Raw genomic sequence first — 26,155 nt, 5'->3', positions numbered from 1 at the left:
GGAGGCCCCCACAAGAGCACAAGTGGGCATGTGTATAAATGCCTCAAGAGACTTGGGCAGGTTCCCAGGTCATTCCTTCCACCAGGGACCCTCTTCTCTTTCAGATCCAAATCAAATTGTTCACTCAAGGTAAGCAACCAGATGGCTCTTTCAGCCTCCAACAGGCCCCATGTAATAGGAACTCGCTTTACATCTTGTAGAGCTGTTGAGAATAACAATCCTGCCTGGACAAATTACTTATTACCTCACATTTGTGATTCCACCAGCAGCTTAGAGAACTTTAGGGACATCATTTCATTTACTCTCCTGTGGTCTTTGAGCAGTAGATAAGAAATAAGTATCACATGCCCCATCCTTCAGAAGAAAGAATCGATGCCCAGATCTGTTATGTACAGTATTCATAGGCCCAGCAAAACCTTCCGTTTAAAAAAGAAATCTTTTGCCCGTTTAACAACAACATTTTGCTTGGAAAAATCCTTTTGATGTTATAAGATAAAATACGAATTAAAAGGAAACAATTGAAAGTATTATTATAATGCATCAAACTCAGGTCACTGTCGATGGCATCGAGTATGAATCAGAGTCGCCATGTGTACATATGTGACCCTCCAGGGTGTGATGCTGGGGGCGTGTTTCAATTGCCCTGCTACAATAAAATGTATTCAGTGTAGCAGTGTCTCAAGTTCCTCTCAGCCCCAGCTTTCTTTCTAGAATGATCCTTTTTACAAGAATATTATATTTTTTCCCATTATACTAGAGGTTGAAGGGACAAAGGAACAAATGTAGAAAAAGGGTTCATCACCAATTCAGTATGTTTAGTAATAACAAATAATTTTTTGCTATATATACCACTGGAAGTCTTGAGCACTGTTAACTCACATTTTTTGATGCTTCTTTTTGTTCATGACTTATTAATCATGTTGATTTTCTCTGTGCCCTCTTGACTTCACTTCCTTCTTTCCCCCTTTCTTCAGTCTCGTTTGGTTGGCACACAGTTTTCTTGTAAAACCCTTTGAGTGTTGTTTGAGCCTCTGTATCTTCCAGTATTTTCCTCTGTATCTGCCTTTCCTCCTTCAGACATAAGACTGAATCTTCAAATCTGGCCCTAGGGTCTAGTGTTTCTTTCTCAACTAACAGCTACTAGATATAACAAGGATGCTGTGATCTCAGAGTGACTTCAGGGTTATTTGCAAGTTGTTTATCAAAGTTATTTTAATAGGGCTTTAGCACTGTAGTCCTTAAGCAGTTTTCCCTTGCAGAGTATCTTGTGGATTCATTTCTTGTTTTGTGCTGCACGATTTTTAAATTGAAATAATTTTGAAGGAGCAATTATGAGATATCTGTTAATGGGCACCTCCACCAAGTGAATGCTGGAGTGTGATCTCTGGGTTTTGGTGGGCAAAAATAATTGATACAGGTTTTGGTATGATTCCACCCTTAACTTTACCCCACGTAATGTAATATTGCATGTGGCCAACCTCCTACAACAACTCATTGTGTTTATTAATTTATTTGACAAATATGTATTGAACATTAAAAGTATGAGCATTGTTTTAGCTAGAAACTAGATGTGAGGGATGCAGTGGTTAATGAAACACTGCTCTGGGGGTACCTGGATGGCTCAGTCAATTAATGTCTGACTCTTAATTTGAGCTCAGGTCATGATCTCTTGGTTTGTGCGACAGAGCCCTGTGACAGAGCCTGCTTGGGATTCTCTCTCTGCCTCTCTCTCTCTGCCCCTCCCCCACTTAAACTCACTCTCTGTCTCTCAAAATAAATAAACTTAAAAAGATGAAATACTGCTCTCAAGACACAGTGCCTTTTACCTATATGATACAAAATAATAATAATAATAATAATAATAATAATAATAATAATAATACAATGATTAACAATTAATAGGGCAGCTTCAGGTTGTAATAAAGTCTATGAAGAAAAACAACCAAAACGGGATGTTTTGTGTAAGAAGGTGAGGGACTAAGGGGAATCTTAGATTGGTTATTCAGGAAAGGTCTCCCAGAGAAAGTATCATCTGAATTGAGACCTGGATAGTAAGAGGATTGCCATGGAGACTATAGATACAAATGTCCTAAAACTGAAAAGATGGGAGTGCATTTCAAGAACAGAGAGAAGGCCAGTATACCAAAGGCAGCAGTAAGAGAGGTACAGGATTATGTCAGAAAGGTTGGAAGGATCAACAGGTGTTAGACATGACATGAGGACTCCTGCCATTTGTGATCCTTATTTTGTGTCTATGACAAGCAAATACATTGGAAAAAAAGGAAGTAATTATAGAGAGTGAATGAGGAAGGTAAGTTATTGATCTAAGAACATAACTGTGCCATTTAGCCTTGGGCAACATGAATTTTTACTCCGGCCCTTTAGCTAAAACCTCTAGAGCCACTGAAGAAGAAATCATGGCATCATTTTCATGGGGGTTGGACTGTGTTTGAAGATGTTGTGTCATCATTTCCAGCTCTGATGTTCTTTCAACAGGCTAAGGTCCAACAGGATACCATACCCTTACTCTCATGGAGTATATGCTGGTAGTGGGTAGACTCCAATTTTACACAAAGACCAGAAAACAGATCTACTCTCCATTTCTTTTTTTTTTTTTTTAATTTTTTTTTTTAACATTTATTTATTTTTGAGAGAGAGAGAGACAGAGCATGAATGGGGGAGGGGCAGAGAGAGAGGGAGACACAGAATCAGAAGCAGGCTCCAGGCTCTGAGCCATCAGCCCAGAGCCAGACGCGGGGCTCGAACTCACGGGCCGTGAGATCGTGACCTGAGCTGAAGTTGGACGCTCAACCGACTGAGCCACCCAGGCGCCCCACTCTACTCTCCATTTCTTGATCAGCATAGCACAGAATGAGTTTTCCTGAAGATTTTTCAGAGTAAGAACAGTTTACTTAAATAAAACTCTATTTACCCTGCTTTTGGAGGGGACCAGTAGTAGTATCAGGAAGGAAAAATTCTTCCTCTACCCTTTGAGGTCTTCTAACTAGACTGAGAATTAAATTTACATGAGACAGATTAACAGGAGAAAGAAACTCAGTTTTCCTACATGCTCACAGAGTCCCAGTAATAAAATTGAGAGCCAACAAAATGACCAGGGCAGGCAGTTTTTATATGTTGTAGACAAAGAGACAATATGTTTATGAGGAATTGACAGGATTAAAAAAAAAAAAAAAGTGTTTGGGAGCATTAATCAGTAAGAAACTCTAAGCAAAGTTTGGGTTGAGGTAGTAGATTAGTGAAAAAGTAACCAGGTTTGTTTTTATAGCTTTCTTAACTTTATAATCCTTATCTCTGTTGTTACGCATGTCTTTTTTAGTTCTTGGTACAGTGGGGTAATTTCTCATATGGGAGATTCGTTTCCTGTTTTTGCGGGCTAGAAGAGTGTCTGAGTGTCCTTGAACTAAATGTTTCTTAAGAAAATTTTATTTAAAATAGTAAGTATGTGGACTGCCCGGATGGCTCAGCCGGTTAAGCTTCCAGTTCTTGGTTTCCACCCAGGTCATGATCTCTCAGTTTGGGAGTTAGAGCTCTTGTTGGGCTCTGTGCTGCTAACAGTGTGGAGCCTACTTGGGATATTCTCTCTCTCTCTCTCTCTCTCCCTCCCTCCCTCCCTCCCTCCCCAACTTGTGCTGTCTCTCTAAAAAGTAAATAAAGCTAAAAAAAAAAAATAATAATAATCAGTGTTCCTAAATAAATAAATGAACATCAGTACCCCAAAGTGGCATATTTTGGGGTGGTGGCCCTTGGCCTCAACAGTAGTTATAATCCCTAACAGCAACTAATGAACAATTTAATCTGTATTTGGTTCTTATTGTGTTATTTTGGTTTGGCATCAGTTTTTACCTCTTCATGATATAGTAGCTGTGTCATTACTAGCCAAGTTACTTTATCTCCCCAAGTCTCATTTTCCTCTTCCATATAACTAGAGTAATAACAGTACTTACTAGACAGGATTGTTGTGAGAATTATATTAAGTGAGATAATGTTTGAAGAGCTCTCAACACAATGCCTTTTACCTAATGACCACTCCACACAGTTAAAGAAGTTAGCAATAATAATGACCATTTACATTTGCATAATGCTTAAATTTTATAAGACATCTTCACATACGTTATACCATTGGATGCTCACAATAACTCTGTGAGGCTACAATTTTTGCTCAAGTTCATACACTTTTATGTAGTTCAAAGCTGATTGTAAAATAAGTCCCTATATCTGAGAAGTATACATTTATTAAGAGGAAAGAGACAAGGGAAGGCGGGAATACATACTGACCTAGAGGCTAACTAAGGCTTCAGCCTAGGTTTAACATTCTTTTATAGATAATCTACAAAATAATGTTTCATGTATTGGTAAGAAAAAGCCACTCTATTTTGTGTATTAATTAAATGTCATTAATGTAATACCTTTCATTCTGTTAGAAAAATCATGTTAAAGATTCATAGCCAAATTGTGTTCCACATTATATTCACACACCATTCATTAAGTGCTGCAGATGATCTGGTGTCTTCTATTTTAGACTTATTTTTCTGACACCCAGCCAGTTCTAGGAAACAACATGGCCCCTCTTCAACAGATATACAGCTACTTAAATGCTTCACACAGGAATGGAAGAAGGGTCTAATGCCCACTTCAAATGGCACAGAGACTTGGAATGACATCACCAGCAGAAATGTATAATTAATGTGCTTCTGTGTAGTGCTTGGAGTACTCTTAATAAACCCTGTGAGTTGTTAAGCATTCAAACTGGGATTTGGCTAATGCTCTGGAACACCCCTCCTCCAGCACAACTGTTTTCTCTTTTAGTATAGGCATGGAGCCAAGTGGACCAGAAGTGGCACTAAATAGACTGATAGAGAAATGTTTGTGGCAGAGATATTTTCCTGTGTGTTGCAGCTTTGTTGTCTTTACTCTCATCACCCTACCTTCGGGCATTTTCTCTCTTTTATTCAAGGAACAAGAGAGAAACCATCTTTAACCGCCTTGTTTTGCCTTCAGGTCAACACCAGACATTCAAGGGTCACTGACTTAAAAAGGGAAGAACCACATCTTGCTTTGCCTCAGGCAAAATACAGGGCTGGAATGTCTCAGTAAGCTACCTTATCCTGACTTAACCTTAGGCAAGACTGTAAAATAGTTCAAGTCTGAACTTGATCTTTGGTGTCTACCTTTCTATATCTCATTCCTCTTGTTTAGGGTTTCTCCTGTTACCTAGGACCTACACTTCAAGACACTGTGGGGGAGGTTATACCATTTAGAGAAAGTTAAAAGCACAGCCCTTCTCCAAAAAAACTTTTGTGACTGAAATAGCTAATGGTTCTATTGATGCAGGCTGGCTGGGTCCAAGGACCCAGAGGGAGTCCCACTGTACCAGCCAAGACAATCCTGGGCTTTGTGCAGGATAGAAATCAAACCCAAGACAAGGAGAAGTGGGAGTAGAGTTTATTCAAGACATAGAGAGATTATAGATAATGGACAGAGTGTCTAGGAGCCTCAGAAAGGAAAGAATAAGTTTTATCTCTGCTTGGAGCCTGGGGTTTTATTGAGGACTGTGGTCTAGTTCATGTGTCTTCTCAGTAACCCAGGAACAAAGAGGGGTGTGTAAGTGTTCTCCATAAGTCACTTATGCCCTGCAGCCAGGGGTCTTGATGAGACCTTGGTCAGGATGACCTGCCCAGTCACTCTTTAGATGTTATCAGTCATTCTGGAAGACTCCAAAGAGGTCATTAAGTCCCTGACCTTTACAAGGAAGACATACATTATAAGCTTCTAGAAGGCCTGTGTAAGGCAGGGGTGTAGGTCCTAGCAAGAACAGAACCAGGAAAAGGAGAGAAAGCAGTTTTTCACAAGGTCCCTTTAGTTTTCCTCCCTCACTACCATTTCTGGCTTGGTGCAGGAGGACCTGCTTGCAAGAGGGGTGGATTTCCCAAATTATATGCAGCTGAGGACCACCAAGCCTGCCTATGAACAAGATAAGGAAATGACCAGAAATGACATGGCCTATGGTGATTTGTCTTTGGAAGACCACTGGGTTGACTTATCATACTGAATATCCGTAGACCATTACTTACTTGTCTCTGGGGTAAAACACAGGTATTATAAATCAACAATCATGACTTAAAAACCCCACACGCATGACAGAATTACCTAGCTTCCAGCACCTGGCTGCTGTTCAAAATAAATGCTCTGTAATACGTGTTTATGATTTTGGTCACAAATACTAGAAAATTCTAACATCATTTGCTATACCTCAGTTTGATTTATTTATACATTTATGTAAACTGGCTTCCTGAGCTGCTTCCCAGAATTCAATAATGTTGTTAACTTCCCCGATAACAAATAATGGCCAAAAAGAAAAGGAAACCGAGAAATATGGAACATATTTTTCAATTCTAGTTATAAATGAGATGTAGAGTCAATAGTATTTTCAGTACTGCTCCAATGAATAGCAGGTTCACACATGGAAGAGCTCACACTGCTGAAAAGTAAGAGCATAAAACCACTAGGACTCATAGACAGTGTCTCCCAGCATTCATACACATACACTTGCACCCCCTACCTAGATTCCAATCCTCTTTGTTTAGTCTGTCTTACATACAGTTTGCATTGCCTACAGGTTTGGAGTAGGCAAAATTTTCTGCTGCTAGTGTTGAAGTCTGGACTACATTCTTGTTTCCATTCCTTTTTGACCCAGGTGCAGTGCATTCTAGTGAAAAACCAGACCTAGAGCCAGAAAACATGAGCTTTAGCCTTGACTTGGCCATTTATTATCTCTGTGTCCTTTAAAACATTACTTGTGCCCTCTGACACTTAGTTTATTTTACTTAGAAAAAGAGGTTAATTATAGCTTGCAAATATTAAATAAGCAGTCTCCAAGTATATAATGCATATCAAAAAATTCCTTGTAAATTACAATTCAAATGTTCATGTAATTGTAATGGGTTTAAGTTGAATGGAATTCAGAGGCTGTTTTTGTGACTCTCTTGGCTGGTGTTTAATCTTTTCACCTGGTGATTAGAGTGATTGAATGGTATGAGAGAAAATGAAGTCCATGTCTCAGTTCAATATGGTCACTTGCAAGTAACAACACATTTTATAGAGGTTTTTTTTTTGTTTTGTTTTGGTTTGTTTTATTTTTAATTTTAGTGAGAGAGAGAGAGAGAGAGAGAGAGAGAGAGCACTTGCCTATGTGTGCATGAGGTGGGGAAGGAACAGAGAGAGAGAATCCTAAGCAGGCTCCAGACTCAGTGAGGATCCCAATTGGATCCTGATCCTGCAACCCTGGGATCATGAGCTGAGCCAAAATTGAGAGCCCGGTGGTCACCTGACTGAGCCACCCAGGTGCCCCTGATTTTTAAAATAAGGGTTTATTTTTCTCATAAATCAACCAAGGCCAGATGAAGGGGGCTGGAACTTTTAGTTCAATATCTTATTGTTGCTAAAGCTTACGTAACAGTACTCTTGGGCTTTTCTTTATAATTGTAGCATGTTGACCTCAACTCTGGATACTAGGTTCTATTCAAGGCAGAAAGAAGAGTGGAGGTATGCCAGCCACAAATATTCTCTTTCATAGGTAAAAAAAAAAAAAAAAAAAAAAAAAAAAAAAAAAAACACTTTCCTAGGAACCTCCAGCAGATATCCATTTCCACTCATTGACTATAAAGAAGATACTAGTTGTTACCACTTTGTTCAAAGGGGACTGATAGGAGTAAGTTTTCTCCTATGCACAATGCTGTTCTGAACCCAATGTGGGTTTTCTAACAAGGAAGGGATAGTAAAAGAAATTGGACAGTTGACTCATAGTATCTGTCACAAAATAAAACTTGAATGAAACAATTTAAAATTGAGGGGCACCTGGGTGGCTCAGTTGGTTAAGCGTCCAAATTTGGCTCAGGTCATGGTCTCCCAGTTGATGAGTTTGATCCCCACGTTAAGCTCTGTGCTGACAAGCTTAGAGCATGGAGCTTGCTTCAGATTCTGTGTCTTCCTCTCTCTCTGCCCCTCCCCAGCTTGCGCTCAGTTTCTCTCTGTCAAAAATAAAAATGAACATTGAAAAAAAAAAAAAAAGGAATGATATAAATTGAATTAATTTCCCCAATCAGGCCAGTATTTTCTTTACATTGAGACTTCAGTCACCAACATTCAATGATCCAAATATGCCAGCTCTCAAGCAGGATGACTACGTTTGGTGTTAAACTTGCTTTTCTAATTAGTTACTCTAATTGAGGAACATTTAGCTTCTTGGAACAGAAACCCTCCAAACCATGTTGTTTTCTGATATGTCTGTAACTACAGAAATCAGGAAAAAGGCAGAACCAGATCAGCAAGGCATTGACTTGTGCACACATCTAAGTTTACCAACAGTAGCTAATTAGCAGTTGTATCTGGATAAATGATAAATGGTAAAAACATGACAAATTAGCAACTGTGACTCCCATGCAGGCAACTGAGTTTAGTTGCATCTATAAATATGGCAAGAACCAGTAGTATGCTTCTTAGAAGCTTGAAGAGAAAGATTCATGCTAACTTGTACATAAAAACTTTCTGGACAGTTGATGAAGGTAATAGAATCATGACCTTCATAGCTCACTGTGTTTACCCATGTGTGTTACAGTTCTTATCAGTATCCATAGGGACTAATGCAACAGCATCTATGTGGTCAGTATATGGTACTTGAGTGATAAGGATTCTGTTCTAGTCACATGCTTTAAAAGGTGACTTCAAGCAAGAGCAAGTATTCAAAGGGGAGGACAGTCTGTGAGGAAAAAGAAAGTTGGGAGATACATTTGGAAAAGGAAAAATCATCTATCTATATTACCCAAAGGTCTACAATGTATTAATTTAGTTTCCTTTATCAGGCTTCTACATAGGTATAGAAACATGAGTAACATTGATTGCAGGTTGAGCTTTTGAATTACAAAGAAATTAGATTATGACATGCACACTTTTAGAGTTCTTGGTAGGGAGTATAGACATGTATGCTCCTACTTGTCTCAAAATATTTTGACATTTATCCCTATGAAAACTGAACTATCTCCTAGTAATTTCATTTATAAATAAGAAGAATGTCAAAAATTTCTCAAAGCTAAAGACACCTAATCCTAAACAACTTTACCTTTCCATTTTAATCACTAATACCAAAGCAGCATGTGTTGGTCTTAGTCTAGTGCATTGATTTGGTGGAAATAATGTCCTTTATTGGATGTTATGGGAAATCCTGGTCAGCATCCTTATAGACTTTTGTAGGATATCATTTATCAGAAACCCATGAAATAACAGAATGGTTTTGGCTACAGTTTACTTTGATTTTATTCCTAAATTCTAACTGCAGCGAAATAGGAGGACTAATCCACTTTGTTAGTTTACTTTTAAAAATCCAGAGACTTCTAGAAGATCTGGAACACTATAGCTCCCCTACAAGCTTAGTTGCCTCAAGAAACTCGCCAAGGTTACTTGATAGTATTTTGTATAGACCAGCCTGGCTTGTCCCTATAATTAGTAAAGTGGGACACTGACACAATAGACCCATTAGTATGCTAGTACTTATCCCACTGCACTGCAAGCCACAAGAAGCTTGGAGGACAACACCAGAATACATCCCCTGTGCAGTTGGAAACCTTTTCAGCTCAATAAGATTATGAAAAAGCAGTATAAACCCTAAGACATGTCACCCAGGGACTCTAGTGTAATAAACCTCTTTAGTATTGTCTATGCACCATAACATGAAAACAAACCGACTACTTCCATGCATAACTGAAGAAAATGGAGGTTGTACACTAACCGGCTAAAGAGAAAAGCAATACAAAGCATAGTTTCTATTTGAGATATAAACCAAACTGGGTGCTGGACAGTGATAAATTGATTGACCATGATCAGTAAAGTGAAATATAATGTATTTTTTGCCTGTCAACCATCCCTTTATTTGAGGAATAAGCATGTCCTGTTCTCTTATAACTCTGCTTACCCAGGAGAAAGTACCTGACTCAGTACTGGGCAATTAGAGCACCTCACTCCCCACCCTGACCACAGTCTGCTTCAGGAGTGGTCATGTGACCCAGCCTTGATGTCCTCTCTCCAGGCCATTTATGAAAGCTACAGGAGTGAAATGCTTCTTGGAGCTGTGTGTAACAATCTTTTCCTCTCTATGGAAAGAAAATGTGCCTGAGAATGAAAACAGTAGTGAGAAAAACAAAGCTGAGAGATGAAGGGAGGGAGAGAGGGAAGGAGAGAGACAGAAACAGACAGGGAGAGAGACGGATTATTAATAATTTGTGGAGCTGGACCCAGCTGTGGTAGATCCTAAATCTATTTTTAGATTTTTTATTGCCAAGATTGTTTTGTTGTTGTTAATCAATTGTAATCATTGAAATTACAATGAATTCCAGAAAGTAGCTTGTAGATTGAAGAGGTTTTTAGAATATCCAAATATCATCATATAGCATGCCAAACAAGAGACTGGCTTAGCTGTGGCATGGCTATGTAGCATATGTAGCATATGGAATCTGGACCTGCTCATCCTATCCCACCTAGCTCTTCAAGTGATCTCATCACATTATCCCATGTCAAGCCTGTAGTTTCTGACTTGATTGGCCCCATGCTTTAAGATGACTGACAGCACACTCATTACAGTGATTTGAACTCAAAGCCCAGAACAGTGGTGACATTTACGAGGGGAACACTCAATAGAAGTGAGCAGTACAATGTAGCTGGAAGATAGAATTACTTTTGGTAGAAAGAGCGAGAATTGAACTTACTGTCATTAAAAAAAAATCACTGAGCATGAATTTAGTGCTCTCGATTAATATGCTGCACTAAAATTTTGCAATATCTCCTGATCTAGGGCAGGAAATGGTTGTGTGTTTATCCTGAGAACTACAGATTAGGGCAAGTAGTTCTTTTGCAGAGTGGTGCTTAGGGACATAGCGTTCAGGGGCTCATCACTTCTCTACTCCCAACCATTTAACCATAAGCAGTACTGGGTGTAAGGGCTTCTACATAAGTAGCATGAGATAAATGGGAATCCTGAATTGTGAATATAAAACAAAGTCTAAGGAAAAACAAAATATCTACTTTGTTGGAAAAAAAAAAAAAAGATGACTTGGAGCCCTTATGTCTCAAAGCTTTTAACTAAAAAGCCACAGGACAACAAGGAAAGGGACACTGTAGACCAGAGGTTAAAATCCTTTCCAGATCAGTTTCCCTTTGTACGTAGCCACTTGATATACATTAGTCCAGTGGTTTTTCTACTTAATAAGCATGTTGTGGGGCTCATCTGGAAACCAGAGTCTCGTACACATTGGCTTTTTAACAGCTCCATGAGGGAATTGATCACAGATACTCTCTGGTTTTAACCTCAGAACATGGGGTGGACTTAGTTAAGTGCACTCACTGTCAATATTTCTCCTCCATACATAATGGACAGCACATGCTCCAAGTGCTAACTGGGTAATTCAGAGTTCAATACTCAGGAAAGTGAGAGATGGAAAATCTCACGGTATACTTTATAACCATTGCTGCTTAACAGATCAAAAGCTTTACGGCAATCACACCTTTGGTGCATTTTACTTTTGCAGCAGTTGCTAGAAGTGCTTTATTTTCATTATAACTTACTCCCCTAGGAAAAAGTAGTAGATGTCATTGGCAAATGCATTAGGAAGTGTCATACTCTACATGATTGTTGTGCAGCTAGTGGTGGTAGGAATAGAGGGTGCCTTTTGGTCTGTGGCATTCTTAGTCACAAAACTGCTATAGGGGCTATACATTCTGATTTGGCATCCACAGATCATTTTGTCCCTGTTTTTCTTCTTTTAATCATAATATGTATACACATATATTCTCTGTATGCATAGCAGAAAGGACTTAGACTATTTAGCAAGTTATGTTCATAACTGTACTTTGTTCAACACTGCACAAGTACTCAGCGGTTCAATTAGGAGACTGCAAATCTAGCAGTCCTTTACCTGAAGTGAGTCTCTTGCTTTAGGGGATCACCTGATTGCTTCCAAGAGTCAAAGCTTTGTCTACCTTATTTGGTGAGGAGGCAGTGGCAGTGGGGGGGTGTCTCTCAAAGACTCTCAAAGCAGGTGGTACTACTGGTGAAGCAATGGCATGCTTAGTGTGGCTCAATTTGCACTCCAGGGGGCTGTTATCTCTAGGGCAGCTCTAAGGAAACAGGAAGCCAGGGATTCAGGTATCAAAAAGGAGTATCTCAGCACAAATTCAAGCCTCACAGGTATGAGGAGAACTCATTTTCTGTTTAGACTATATTCCAGTTTGACCTCTTCAGGATCTCTGAGCTCCGGATGAGTGTAGTAATGCTCAAGGATTAGTTTGAGAGCTTGCATTTAAAACGACAATTGCAAAGTCCCGCAGATCTGGGTGTTTTGCCAACTCTGTGAATCAGAATTATTTGGACACATTTCAGACAATCTACTAGTCCAGTTTCACAGAGGCCTTTGTCACAGTAAGCCAAGTATAAATTATAAATGTGCTTTCTAGAGCAACCGTGAAGAAAGTGAGGGTTTATTTCGTGATCTCCACCTTAACCTTTGGAAGAAAGGTGGTGCTGAAGAAAGAGTCAGGATGTGGGATCAGGAGCCAGAATCATTGCATTCAGTCCCTGTGAACTCAGTCACTGGGTGCAATGACCCAGTTATGTTTTTTCTGAGTCTTAGTTTTCCTTTCAAATGAAAAAATAAGAAAAGTTGCCATTTGATCAACTAAATCTTCTGTTTACCTTATTTCATTATGGCCCGTGAGGTAGGCAATATCATTGTTCCTACTACACAGGTGAGGACACCGGGACACAGAGGTTACATTTTTCTGTCTCCATTCACAAATATACACAGTGGTGAAACAGGGAAAATCTGTCTCTAGAGACATTTTTGCTAATTATTGTACACTACTAATATTACTAATTTCTTTATGAGAGTGGTCATAAGCATGAAATTAAAAGTACATATGAGAACATTTTATAAATTGGAAGGCAATGAATAGATTTGGCCAACATGTTATTTTTAGTCAAATGCAGAAGTCTCACTCCTCCTACTCCTCACTGATCTCCTGCTGTTTCCCAGTGGGCTAAAGTTCCTATTGCAGTGACTCAATTCCAGATGTTTCTGCCTCCTGTTAGTTCTTCCCTGTTCCAGTCTCTCACAGTTCTGCTCCTATTTGAAGTCTAGCTACGTGTTCTCTACGCTCAGTATACTGACAGTCCCTGATGTATTAAGTATATTTATTTTTCAGGTTAATATTTATATTTTAATAGATAGTGTCTCATAGTGCCCTTCACTCAATACTATAAAAGTGGTTTTCTATTACATAACATGATAAGCCTAAGTAAAGGGGAAGATAGCTTTAAGTTAGTGGAGTTCTTCCATCAACTTCCTATAGAGAAGTCAGCTTTGTAAGCCAGGACTTCCCAGGGTATGGCCTACAGACCACTTACATCTGAATCATCAGGCCTGTATAATCAGACTCACAGGCCTCATTGAGAGATTTTGATTTATTTAAACATTTAACATTAAACATTAATTTAAACATCAAAGAAAAAAACATCCTAGAGTTTGATATTCCATTGCTCTACAGCCAATTATAGCTCCTATTCTATAATGCCTTACAGATAATTTTATACACTAGTAGGTATTTCCCATAAGTGGTATCAGGGACAGTTTATTCAGAAGAGTGTTGAATATCAAAGATCAGCATAACATCAACTCAAAAAAGTCTGTGTGCAGGTTACATGAAGGAATAGATGAGTTGTAAAACATATAGAGTGATTTATTCATTAAAGGGGTATCTTCTAGGGAGTGGCTGGGCGGCTCCGTCACTTGAGAGTCTATTTCTTGACTTCAGCTCCGGGTTGTTGGATAGAGCCACGTGTTGGGCTCTGGGCTGAGCATGGAGCCTGGTTAAGAATCTCTCTGTCTCTCTGTCTCTCTGTCTCTCTCTTCCTCTGTGTGTGTGTGTGTGTGTGTGTGTGTGTGTGTGTCTCCTTCTCTCTAAAATATAAATAAATATATAAAAGGGATCTTTTCCTAGTCAATGGTCAAACATTTTCTTGGTTTACATAATGCCTTTTCTGGAATCGACCAGTAATGCAAACAAACCCAGCTGCTCTACTTAGCTTCATTATTATTTTTTTTGACGGCTAGTTGATTCATGTACAACTTTGATTCAAATGATTTTCATTTTCCATGAGAAAAAATGAGTAAATATGCAGAGATATTTATTTTAAAGAGTGACTTTTCCAATGTCCCTCCTGTGTGCCATATAAGAGACAAGAGATGAAAGAAACCTTCCTCTGGGTCTGACAAGCTTCCAAACAGCCAATGAGCAGGAGGAAAGGAGCCAATGAAGCAGTCTCTCTCTGATGCAGTACTGTATTGTAACACAGGAACTTTTCCTATGACTGATAGGACAGGAAAAAAAAAAAAATCAACTGCCCTAGGAACATTGAGGCCTACCAAACCATGTACTCTAAGCAGCTTGAAAAATCTGAATTCTCTCACTTCAAAGGTGTTGAAAAATTTTCAAATGCAAATGCCTGAAAGTTAGGACCCAGAGTTGGAAAAAAAAAGAGCATGTTTTTTGTTTTTATTTTCAAAGGAGGATAGTGTCTTCTGGAATCACCATGCATACATTATTTTAAGTGGAGATAGTTTCTATTCAAGGGTTTCTGAAATCAAGACAAAATATATAAGGTGGATTGTAGTACTTGAAAGCACTCTCATTCCCAAGGGTCTGCCAGTCATCATATTCCATGCCCATTCTCTCCCAGCTGTATAAATTGGCCCCAGGGTGCAGTATTTGACACAGAAAGCTTCAGTCTCAGAATATTTCTCTCAACCCAATTTTCCTTAAAATTGGTCTTGCCATTAAGCTAGAAGACAGAAAATATAACCTTTGTGAGGGAGATACATTCACAGGGACATCTGCCACTCAAAGCATATATATTTCCATGGGCAAGTATATCATCCTTAAAGCACTGAAATGCTCATGTCTGTAGAAGAACACATGAAACATCAAATTCTGGCAACTGTTAGGAGATGAGTTCATGGAATTTGCTATAGATTTCTTTGTTTGAACAAATTGGGAGCTGCTCCCCTGGGACCCCACTCATAGCATTTTAACGTTTTCACTGAGTTACAAAAACAAAGGTAATGATCTTGTGTTTCAGAGGCTACACTATTAAATCATTTATTTACAGAGGCTTACTACAAAAAACCCTTAAAAACCCATAAAATATAAATAGCATAAAATATTTCACACCTTTTGGAAATCTACACATACACTTGAGTCTCTGCTAATGGATGTATTTGGGCAGCTTTAAGGTTTTAGCAGCTCCTCCTCCTTCTTGCTAGGTGTTTATACATAGGAGAAACTATTCTCTATCACAGCTAGTTGTGTTCAGTCAGGAAATCTTCAGGAACACATTGAAAATGGAAATCAATTCTTAAAATGAAATTGTTTTTCAAATTTCTGACTGAAGAAGCTTAGGAATTGTTCTAGAAGAACATTTTCCATAATCTGACACAGCCCCTTGTCTAGCCCAAGTTCATCAGCTTATTGTGTTATTAGGATGTTTGATGTTTACTTTTTCCCCATTTGAGCCATAGAGGCATTTTAAGGTTTTATGATTTTAAGATAGGACATGATTTTTTACTGGGTAGTTTCGTGGTTTCTTTCCAGATTCTATGCATGTGGCTTTGGTAGAAACTAGATCCCTCTGTTACTATCTATAGGAATCTGCTGTCTTTCTATTAGCTACCTCTTAATGCTAGGGATACAGTGGTAATGGGTAGAATGCCAGGGCTCATATTTGAATAACGTATCAGAGAGAACCTTTTTCTGAGTGTCTAAAAGATGCCAAGCACAGTTCTAGTTATGGAGGTACAACTGTGACCCAAAGCAGCAAAGCCCTCTCTACTGGGGCTTACATTCTAGTTGAAGTAGAAAGGAAATAAGCAGTTAAACTAATAAATATATAGTATACCACTGGGTGATACGGAGGAAAAAAAAAAAAAACTGACTATAAAAAGTGATGAGAGGAAAGAGAACAGCTAGGGTTAAATTACTATATTTTGTCAAACCAAAGACATGAGCAATTGCTAATATGCACCTGTATTTATCTGCCAATAAAACGGAAAGAAAGTTTCCCGTTATAATTGTAAGATGCCATCATTTGTAAGATGCATCCAATTCTCAGAGATACTCAACTTAAAAAGAGAAAGGGTTATCTTAAATAAATAATATGTGTAGTGGGTTGTCAGGAAAGGTTTTACTGATAAAGTAATATTTAAGCAGAGACCCCAGGGAATAGAGGGTGATTCATGTATGACTATTAGAGGGAGAGCATTTAAACAGAGAGACCAGCAGGTACAAAGTCCCTGAGGTGTGGCCTGCTGTGAATCCTCACATTTGAGGTATAACAGCAAGCTGATCTGGCTGCCTGCAGAGAAATAGGCAAGGAGTGGAATCCATAGGGCCTTCTAGGCCAGAGTAAGAAAGTTAGATATTACTCTGAGTGAGAAGGAAAGCAAGAAGAGGTTTTGAGCAGATGAGGACACAATCTGGTTTAGGATGCGAAAACATTACTCTAGCTGCTCTCCACCCTGTGGATAACAGGAAGTAGGGAAAAACTGGTGAAAACAGAGCAACACGGTAGGAAGCTGTTGAAATCATCCATACATAAGATGATAGCTTTGACTAATGGGTGGGGTATTGGCATGAAGTTATATGTGATCAGATTCTTAGTGCATTTCAGAGTTACAGTCTTTGAGAGCAGGAAGCTGTATATGATCCAATTTTAAAAGGCTATTCTATTGTCTAGGGATGACAGTCATGTTTGTTATACAGTTGAACTGATATCTAAGGGTATTTCTTCAAAAGATAAAATTCCGAAGTAGTAGAATTTAGAAACTAGAAAATGCTGATGTCCATAATATCTGATAGAGAAGTTCCGAGGGCTTCCCCCGCTGGTCATAGATACTAACTTAAAACTATGGATTCAGAAGCAGAATTTCTCTGGAGAGTGAGAATAGCCTGTGTGCCTAAGTAGTCAATGCACAGCACAAAAATAGAACCTGTTGAGACTGGGTGAAGAGTCCTGAGACTTTTCGAGTCCAGTTGATGATCGTAGTCCACACTGGTTCATGAAAGCTTTGCCGGGCAAATCAATCTTTTTCTTTTTTTTTTTTTTTTTTTTTTTTTTTCTGTATCTATTTTAATGTTAGTTTTGAAGAGTAAGCTGCTGGAACACCTGGGTGGCTCAGTCAGTTAAGTTTCCGATTTCAGCTCAAGTCATGATCTCACGGTTCATGGGTTGGAGCCCTGCATCAGGCTCTGTGCTAACAGCACGGAGCATGGAGCCTGCTTCAAATTCTTTGTCTCTCTCTCTCTCTCTGCCCCTCCCCCATTCACACTCTGTCCCTCTCTCTCTCTCTCAAAAATGAAAAAAAAAAAACATTTAAAAAATTAAAAAAAGAGTCAGCTACTTAGTAACATTCCAACTTTTTATTACTGAAAAGTAAGGGGTAATGGTAGAGAAGTAAAGTAAACTTAACATTGGGGTCCACATACCTGAGCCTGAATGTCAGGCCACAACCTCTTGTGTACCTGGTCATAGGAAATTTACTTCACTTCTCTGAGCTCTCAGTGCCAACTTCTGAAAAATGAGGCTTGTGATAATACCTTCCTCATGTGATTGCTGTGAGGATTAAAGGAGAGCATGTAGGTTTGGCATCTAGCACAATTAGTGGGACATAGTAAGTTCTCAGTAATTAGCTATCATCATTATTTGTGCCGCTAAAGCATAAGAATAAAAAGAACAACATAATTAACAGGAAACCAACATGGTGACAACAGTCATCCTTCCAGTTGGAGGATGTTCTTATAGACAGACAGATCAAAGTTGAAAGGGGAAAAGACAAAGATGAATTTGAATTGTGGCTCTTCTCCTGCCTGGGTTTTCTTAACCTCTCACAACGCTGTGATTTACATGGCAACTTTGGTTCTCCTTAATCTAGTGTCTTCCTGAGTTCTTTGTCTCATTGGAATCTCAGTGTTGGCTGCTGAGAATCACTGGGTTAGTTATTTATGGAAGCGGGTGGAAAACCTAGAGAAACATTAGATGATTTGCTATTGTGGGGCCCTTCGAGGGGCTCTTTAGTGGTGACTGGGGGATCATCCTTTGTCACAATTGTGCACCATTGTTGGACATCTCAGAGAAACCCTGCTGAATTGGGCTGTGTTGAATTTGTTGAATTAAACTCCTTGAATTCAGTTTGGTGTCTCTCTTGTTCTGTCTTTGACTCTTGCTTTCTTCCTTCTGTTGCCTGCCTGAAGCATCATCTGCTTCCTCTCCTGCCTCTCTCCTTTTCATTTTCCATCTGTTTGTCTCTCACTTTTCTCCATATCAGTTTGTCTCTACACATTCCTCTGGCACCTTTCACCAACGATCTGCAGAGTTCAGCATAGTTGTTACTTAGTAGGTATTGTAGAGCACTCGTCATCGTGTTCATCAAAGGACAGGTTAACTCCCTGCTGCCTATCACCAACCTGTAGCAAGGGGCCATGCTGTTCCCGGTTAGTTCAAGACAGCAGGGAGCTAATTGTTCCCTTAGTCCTCGTGGTGGTAAACTCTTCATGATGTTCACAGGTTCACACCCTGCTCTTAAAAGAACCTATTTTTACTAACTTCTTGGCTGATTACCACCCTGCCTGTAATCCACTCTTATGGCAGGAAAGGTACTGTCAAGGCAGCTCCAGGCAAAGTGGGATAATACAGTGTTTTTTGACACCTTTCAGTGTGAGCTCTGGCTCCCTTAAGTAACAGAGACAGCCTGCATCATTATTTTTAAGGAGAAAGATGTCACTGTGTGTGAGTTTGTGTCCACTAATGTGCAGGTTTGGAAGGCCGTCATTTTCTATTTTCCTTGGATGTATTGTCAAGAGATGGATAGAGCCGAGTGGGCCCTGCCTCACATTTAATGCTACAGGGCCCTGAAAAACGTAGGCATTCCACAAAGGCTACAATTTACAAACAGTGTGTTCATACCCACCTGTGCATTTGTTAGTCTGTAGTTAACACCTGTATGCATTGTGAATGCATATTAGAAATATTCACGAGAACTGCTAAGTGCAGGCTAGGCAACCCGTATTTCAAAAAAAGATCTCTGCAATACTTTTGGGGGCAAAATCTGCATTGTCTTGATATTATGGAAGCAATTATGCACAGTAAAAACGTTATCTTGTCCATAAAGGCCAAGAATTGATTGGCACCTGCTAGGTCTGCCTCAACAACAGACACCCTAATATACTACCAACAATGAGAAAGACAGTTTGCCTACCAGTACCCAGTATACTGTGGAGGTACAATACATATTAAGCCACTACTACTGAAGTAATTGAAATATAAAAGAAAATGTGGTAGAATTGATTTACTGCCACTATTTATGAGTATGTGGATTCTTCTAGATGAATTGCCACACACACACACACACACACACACACACACACACACACACACAGGCACAATCCTTTTCCTTTTCTACCTGACTCTCTTCTTCTACCTCTTAATCCCCTCCCTTTTCCTTCTAACACACCTTCACCTTCTTTTCTAACTGCTATCTTTTCTCTTGGTCCTCTAATGTTTCTTTCACATTAAGTTATTTCAAATAGCAAACTTGGGATTGTCATAATAACTTCCAATCAGTCCCTTGCTTCAAGTCTTCCTCCATTTCTCTCAAATTCATCTCCACCTTTAATCTCATCTCTAATCCCACAGCCTCTACCTTTCGGCTTTGTTCACTTTGAGTTCTTGACCTCAGTCTCTCCTATATACCATTCATCTTTCATAAGCTTCTGGATGATCTTTTCTTTCCCTCCCTACCCCAACTCACCAGTATGGTTCCTGAATGCCTGAGTGACATTTTTGCTCCAAGTCCAGAGCTCGAGACCCTCTGTCACCTGCCCATCCCATTTGTCCACAGTGGCATCACTTGTTACCCTTGCTTCGGTCTGCCCTTATTCCAGCCAAGTCCAGGTACCCCACCCCCGTTCACCCTACTGACACATTTCCTTCATTGTGTCTTGGAGTTCTTGCACAGATTGTCCTGCCAGCACCCTGCCAAGGCATGGGAATCATACCCTTATGAGCAGCTAAAAGCTCTCACCTTCCTGGAAGTGTTTCTGGAGATTGTCATTTATCTTTACATATGTTCTTCTGCTTTGCATCATTGTACTTTAGGCATTAACATTGCTGGCACCCAACTTTCATTTGTTGTACTGTTACCTAAAAGCCTATCTCAAGGAATTCTAAAAGTGCGTTTTCTTTTTCTCCTGTGAAATTACAAATAATGTTTATCACTGACCTTGTTTACAAAATGTTTTGCATTTTGCTCTGCCTGGTATAGAATTATGTACATAATAAGAACCACATTAATGTGCCTTAACTAATTCTTCTCTTACATCCTTAATGATATATTCCTTGTGCCACTGTTTCTTTTCACGTAGGTGTAAAAAAAAAAAAAATCTCCCTCACTAGATTATAAACCCCCTGAAATTGTGCATTTAAAAATCTTTTATAGAGCTCTACACTCAGTGGGTAATCAAAACTGTCTTGACATACCATATAAGATAATGAAATTGTTTCTTCCATTATTTATAAAAAGGCTTATCTTTTATTCTTTTTGTTACTGTTTCTGCAATTCATATTGCTATTCTTTCCAACTGTTTTTACTATTAATACTATCTTTAAAAGAAAGTTGTTAGTTCCTTGATGGCAAGACTGACTTCTGCGCCTATGACTTTATAGCACACAACCTTGAAAAAGCTGAGCTGAAGAAGTAGTAGGTACTAAGTATTAATTTGGTGATGATTCTTGTTCTATTCAGTGAACAGCCTAACATAGTCAGTAGTTACAAACATGGATTTAGAGCCCAATGCTTGAGTCTGAATCTGAACTCCATCCTTAAAAGCTCTGTGACTTGGCTAAGTTACTAAACTTCTCTGTGCCTTAGTTCACACGTTTTTAAATGGAAATTATAATATATCCTGTTCAACAAGGATGTTTTGAAGATTATATTGAACTAATGCATGTAAAACACTTACTAGATAAAAGGCTGGTGTACACTAATAATTGCAAAAAAGTATTTGCTATTGTATCTTGCCCTCAGGCATGATCGTCCAGTAGATAGTTTTCAATGTGCCTTTAATCTTTGATGAGTAGGACAATCAGACTCTGTTGTGGAGATTTCCTGATGAGTAAATATTGTAAAGAAATAATAATACTCATCAAGTCTCATGATCCTTTTTGTATACAATGGTATTAAGGATTGATCTTATTAATATAAGCAGATTCAGAAATGCTACTCCATATAGTAACAAAAAGTGAACAGTAAGGTCATATAACATACAGAATATATCTGCAAAGTGAAAGTGAAACTCATGTTTAAATTTCCAGTGTAGTATTCAAAGCTTTTGATGAGAAGGATGTATATAAATAAGCATTAGTGTTTTCGGGATGGTGGCTTTGGAGAGAGGTGCTTAGGAAATTGTAATTTGAACTTACACCCAGGATAGCTAGGTCACTCATGATATATCTATCCTCAGCCCAGAATTCCTTCCTTCTCTTATAACCATGTCGGGCCACTATACACACCACGGAAACTCTTATTAATATTTCAGAACTTAAGTCATGTCTCATTTTCTGATTCTTTGTACCTCCACTGCCATAAAATCGATGAGTTCTCAAAGCTTCTTCCATAACTTACTCATGTTCCCGTCATTATATTTATTACCTATATTCTAATGTATTTGTTTACATGTATGTCTTCTTGTGGCTTAGTTACTTTGTGGACTGGACTTTGGAAAGCCCTCTATCCTGAGTTACCAGCCTAGTTTCTAGTACACTTTAACTATCCAAAGTTTTTGTTTATTAGTTTTATCAATTTTTAAAATCCTATATAACAATGCTATGGATTTTCTGAATTGGGAATCAAAAGTAGAAACAAGAGCATAAATCCAGTATTGACAAGAAAAAAAAAAAAACGCTAACAGCAAATTAGAAAGGAAAAAAAAATGAAAAGGAAACACATAAAGCAAAGATCCTTCAATGAAGAATGTATCCTGGAAGAGACATGGAAAACTGTCTAGTAAAGGTCTATTCTCAGAGTTGGAATGGCACAAAGCAGAAAAATCTTCAGCTATGTGTGCTCACAGAAAACTAGAGACTTAAATAAAGATGTCACAGAGGGTTAAATTGGAAGGTGTCTGGAGCAGAAGGCAGTATAGGAATGAGCTTTAGGGTTGGATGGACTTGGTTTCTAACTCCAGGTGAGCAACTTGTCATGTGACTTTTGGAAATTAAGTACCCTTCCTTATGCAAGGTGTTTTGTTGTTGTTGTTGTTGTTGTTGTTGTTGTTGTTGTTGTTGTTTAATGTGGAAAATGAAGTAGAAAATGAAACCTACCTCTGAAGGCTGCTGTAAGGCTTAAATATCCCCAAGCTCAGATGCATGGCTTAAGCCACTGCTGAGTTAAGGTCAACTATTATCATCATTAGTATAGATAAGATCCAGATTATTAGTGGAAGAAATGTAATATGACTGCCATCTTTGTTTAATTTAGCAAACTTCTTGAGGAATACATTCATAGAACTTTGTTTAAAAAGACTCACATAGAGGTGCTGTTAGAAATGTTAGTACAGGGGCGCCTGGGTGGCTCAGTCGGTTAAGCGTCCGACTTCAGCTCAGGTCACGATCTCGCGGTCCGTGAGTTCGAGCCCCGCGTCGGGCTCTGGGCTGATGGCTCAGAGCCTGGAGCCTGCTTCCGATTCTGTGTCTCCCTCTCTCTCTGCCCCTCCCCCGTTCATGCTGTGTCTCTCTCTGTCTCAAAAATAAATAAAACGTTAAAAAAAAATTAAAAAAAAAAAAAAGAAATGTTAGTACAAAAAACCCTGGATTGCAAGTGACTTGTTCTGCAAGTGTCACGCAAGATGAGTAAACATTTCAAATAAATTTTAACTTCATAAATGAGCTATGTCTTGAAATACGAGTAGTATTGACGCCCAACAACACATGATCACAACTGAGCCAATGGTTCTTGAAATTTGCTTTAATATTCAAGTGGTTTGGATTGAAAGCACATTTCTGGAATGAACTATGCTTGCGAGCCAAGGTAGTATATCTGATATTCATATATTTACACAATTGGTATCCATATACGTGTACCTTCATTATCAGGCCAATTTATTATTACATACAATTTTTTTTTTTTTTGAGACAGAGCATGAGTGGGGTAGAGAGGCAGAAAGAGAGAGACAGAGGGACAGGGGGAGAGAGAATGACAGAGGGGGAGAGAGAGAGAGGCAGAGAGAGAGTGAGTTAAGCAGACTTCATGTTGCACACTGGACTAGTACCACAACTGTGAGATTATGACCTGAGCCATAATCAAGAGTTGGACGCTTAACTGACTGAGCCATCCCGGTGCCCCAAGTTGTTTTTTTGTTTTTTTTTAAGTAGCATTTTTAGTATAGAAAAATTTAATCAGGTACAGTGACTTAATGGTACAGTAAAGGATGAACTGTCTTCTCAATTAAGTTAAATATAAGAAATAGATGTTTTCTGTTTTAAGTTTTAAAATGATTAAGTATTTGATCATACTCTAGATTCATCCCTCATCAATATGTTAAAAGAAAAGGTTAAATTCTAGTAGCATCATTCCTTTAATTAATTGCCAGTGGATAAATAAAGTGAACTAAATTCCATGTGAAACAGACACATGAAACTTGACCTGGTTACATATACAATTAAAAGTTTGAACTCTATCAAGACTCTGACCCCTTTGAATGCTTCTCCTTATGTTAATAGGACTCCTGACTTACGACTATACCTTTAAAAAACATTAGACGAAAGATTTGTTTGTTTCTTCCCTTGCCTTCCTCTGGCCCCTAGAAAGTAAAGAAATAAGCATGGTGTTTTTGAAGTGTCCAAGAGTTTCAACATATTAGTAAAAATAGAATTTGCATTTCAACTTTTAATAACAATATAATTTTTAAGGGAAGAAAATTTAGTTCATAAGTAACCTGGTTTCATTTGCAATCTTATCAATAAGTTCAAGGGACTGGCAACCTAGCAAAACTGGAATAAAATGTTTACCTCTTCCATCATTATAAATGTCCATTAGACCAAGAAGGTTGGGCAACTCCAAGCCTGATGTATTGTGGATCAATACCTGATTGAAACAGTCTATATCTATTATGGAGATCTTCCTTCACCTAGTGTGAGAATAAAATCTCACACATTCCCCACTTTAGCATGAATGCATATTATTTTTGCATCTGATTATTGCTAGTGTGTTTCTTCAACACTCCCTCTGTGATAGGTTTCACTTCCATTTTCAGAAAAATTAGAATATAGCAAACTTAATAACTTTCCCAAAGTCACGAGAGCCAAGGCAGAGAAAAATTGAATGGAAAAGAGTCAGAATATAAACTTACACATTGTAAGTTTTCTAGTAATTAGTTGAGAGATAATCCTTAAAAGATAAGAGAAATTTGTGCCCACATGTATAAGGATTAGGAGATATTTGGAAATTTGAAACCTCCTTAATAATGTATTTCTTTGTGGACAAATTTATTTGTACGTTATAGCTCCTTCTTCATCCTCCCCCATCCTTTCTTTATTACAAAGGGACTCCAAAGTATCCCCATAAAAATAGGGCCTGTGCCCCTCACACTATTCTGCTTATACTCACACTGCCTCCTTAGTTTGACTGATACATCAGTTAATCATTACCAGGCGCCTCCTGGCACTGACACAAAGGCTTTTTCAGTTGGCATAAGACAAAAAATTATAATTATTTTAGTAGATTAATACTTCATTTGCATTTACTCCTCCCTCCCTCATTTGTGAATAGAATAAGCTCAGATTTCCAACTAAATAAGCTTTCCTAGTGGCGTAAAAAATATAAAAGTTTCTTAAAGTGTTATATCACAGTAATGCCTTTTCTGTCTAATACAGTGTTTGTGTTGAAATAATCCAAAGCAGTTTCATGATTTAAAAAATAAATATTATTTCTCATCCATCCTTTTCTACATAACCATTATATAGGATAATCACTATGGGATTATGAAATAGAGCTAGTTCTTATGTTTCCTATTATGGTTTTCTCAAGATTGGTTCCCCCTCACTTTAAATCTCACCAGAGACAATTTCCCTTCTTTAAGAGCAAAAATAAATTTTTCCAGGAGAACTTATGAAAGACATCTGTTAAGGCTCCAACTTTCTCCCATATCCATGGGGATCTTGATGCCCCAAATTTGTCCTGGATATCTTGGAGCTGGATGTAATCTGCCAGAGATGTCCCAAACTAAAGGCCATAAAAACAGACTGCCTTTATGATAGGGGGAGTTGTGGACAGGGAGATTCTTGCAGCATAGGATTTGGGTGGACCATTGGATTTAGCATGAACTGTGCTTTCAGATCCAGCAAGAAGTAATAGTAATATTAATAACTCCTCCTAAATTTGTAATGTGTGTTTCTATATCTTCAGTGGACCAAAATAGATATCAGAGTTCTTATAATAGACTGGTTCATTTTAAGATTGTTTTCATATAGTCTTTACTTCTGAGTAGCAGAGATTTCAGGAATGAAGAAAAACTGGGGCATTGTTCACTTCATTTTGTCACTATGCCAAACCCACACCAGCATGGAAGCACTTCTGAAATTCTCACTGTCCAGAATACCTAGGTATGAGAGCAATGTATCTACGTCCTCATTCTTGAAGCAAAAATAGTCATATACCACACAAAAAAAGTTTGCATTTGCCTATTTCATAACGGAATGTGACAACTATTTAGTTTAGAAATGCCTAACAGAATGGGAAAGAAAAGTAGATAAAAATGCAGTAGAAGTTCATTTGGAAGGTTAACTTGACATGCACTTAAAGGTGGTGCTCGGTTGAATATACCATATAGTGTTAGTTTCTACCGTTATAAAATTATTTTTAAAGTGTAAAAAGGTAACAGGTAGTGCAAATGTTACCTAAGTCTCAAACTACAACAGTCGGAAAATCAGAGAAGTTTACTCATTGAAGTATATAGATTTTACTTCATCAGTTTTAATTCAGAACAA

The sequence above is a fragment of the Herpailurus yagouaroundi genome, unplaced genomic scaffold, assembly GCF_014898765.1.
Source record: "Herpailurus yagouaroundi ecotype Mexico unplaced genomic scaffold, PumYag 162, whole genome shotgun sequence".
Lineage (NCBI taxonomy): Eukaryota > Metazoa > Chordata > Mammalia > Carnivora > Felidae > Herpailurus > Herpailurus yagouaroundi.
The sequence above is the reverse complement of the archived record's forward strand: the minus strand, read 5'-3'. Positions refer to the sequence as shown.